This window comes from Acyrthosiphon pisum, chromosome A3 (assembly GCF_005508785.2).
Source record: "Acyrthosiphon pisum isolate AL4f chromosome A3, pea_aphid_22Mar2018_4r6ur, whole genome shotgun sequence".
Taxonomy (NCBI): domain Eukaryota; kingdom Metazoa; phylum Arthropoda; class Insecta; order Hemiptera; family Aphididae; genus Acyrthosiphon; species Acyrthosiphon pisum.
The window spans coordinates 12,653,875-12,656,354 of NC_042496.1; positions in this window are offsets into that span (position 1 = coordinate 12,653,875).

Here is a 2,480-nt window from a genome sequence, read left to right on the forward strand (position 1 = left end):
GGTTTCACAATATACCATTATATAATTATATTTATTAATTATTATATACAAAATATCTATTTGGTTATGTATTTATTTTTTTAATTCGAGTTTAAAACGTGTCTATTTATTGTTATTAGAAAGACAGCAAGTTTAATTATTTTACTCAATGATACATTATAATCAGTATTTGTATAGACTGGTACAGGTTCATGTATAGTGTATACCAGCACAAAACGAATTAAATATACGATAGCAGTTATACACTTTTACGTACTTTTCAACCGGAAAATTAAATAAGGAGATGACATGAAAATAACCCTTCGTGCATATTGTTCTTATATTATGTACATACTACATAGTACTATGTAATGGCAAAACTAACTACTCGTAATAAGTTTAATTATATTTTTTTTTTCAATCATGCAATATGCGATATTATATTTAAATATTCTTATATGATAATTAAATTAAAATATAAGTTGTAGCCTGTACGTTCGTTACTTTTTTTTTAATAACTCAGTATTATTATCTGTTTAGGTTTATCGCTAAATGGATAAGTCTGTTTATTATTAATATTTACATGTTAAACCTTTTGATAAGTTTGAAATGAGATAGTTAAATATTAAGTTGTAGGTAATTAAAATATATTTTGAATTTTAGTACACTATTAATTAACATGAACATGAATATCAAAATAATTTATTAATATATTATAAAATAATTACACATGTTCTTAAAATGATATCGTTAATACAACAAGAAATATTTAAGTTAAAGGTGAAGCGTAGTCGAAGAGGCCAATTTCAGCAACATAATTAGTCGAACATAATATTAAATAAAAAAGAAAATGCAAGTATACCGTATAATTACAAGTAACAACCTTGAAATTGATTAAGGTTAGAATAGTGAAGAATTTATTACACAAATTGGTTATATATTTAAAAATGTTGAATAAACGTCTATACGGTCGATAAAAGATTAGAGCCAACATAAGCTGGTTAGTAATAAGTGAAATAGCAGCGTGTAAGAAATTGCAAATATTTAGCTAGGAAACTAAAAAAACATCATTGAACATTATAAGTTGACTCAAATTACTCTCAGTATCTAGTTGGTATGGGTATAACATTCGACAATGAGACACACATCACACACAATCAACATTAACATTATGGTAGGTAAATAATGTACTATAACATTATATGTAATTTAGATTAAGACACATATGGTTTTTTATTGATTTAAATCAATTGCTCATATTTTCACGAGTCTTAGGATCTTACATAATTATATTTAAACGTATTTTTCGAACGTGTTGGGACAACTCAATAACACAAATAGACTATAATATATAAATTATAATACTATAAGTATTGGTCATTGGTCATCAATTTGTCCTTGGCTACTAGTTTATAGCCAAATATAAAATATTATATATTTATACGAGAACCCATGATAACAATAGATGTGTGAGCACTGAACGGCACCTATTATAGATTTTAATTATAAAAGTTCAAAAATTGTCTGAATCAAACATTCAGCCTAAAAGTAAACTACTCCAAAAATTGAATTAAATCACTCTAAGGTTTTGAGACAATCGTTTAAAGAATGTATTCACATAAATAATTACACGTCATCAGCAATATATTTAAATACAATAGCTGAATACGTACTACTAATACAAAACCTCGTGTCCCGCGTGCGTGTATTTGACTAATAATACTTACCAAAAATGTTTTTCCAAAGAATGATTAATACCGAGTTATCATAATTGGACTCGTTCACGATTTGCACACCATGAACATATTAATATATTATTATTATTATTGTAAGAGGGTGAAACGGTAACTTTTAAAGGGGTTTCATGTATAATTGGTAACATAAATTTGGCTGACGCGACTTGACATACAAAGTATATATTATGGCAAATGAATATTATAAAAAAGTAAAATAAAACAGTGCTACGTTATGGGCATAATATACTTAATATAGTACTACAGGCACCTGTCTTTATAAATAATTTGGTCGCTACCTAATAATTTCTATAAACACATATAAGCGTCTTGACGTTTAGACTATAGGTGTACTTATGGTTTTGCTTCATTTTCTCGTGAAACGTTATTTGTTATGGTAGTTGGTGAAAACATAAAGGGCATAATATTAGAGCTATTATACGTATGATTAACTTATTGCAATAAATTGTAATATGTACACAATTATTATACAGTGGCGTACATTCAAATTTGCTCTGGGGAGGGTTCAAAAAAAAATAACCAACACTAAAACCTTCTCTTTAAAACTACCCATTTTCCTAACAATCAAACAAATTACACGTATAAATATTAATATAGGCAAAATAACAAAACAAATACAAAGATTTACATAACCCATGGCAGTTAAATACTATTTAATATGCACATAGTATGTACAGAATATTATATATATTATATTATTAATTATTTATAATAAAAATTATAGTATCCTTTTTTTATTGGATAGTT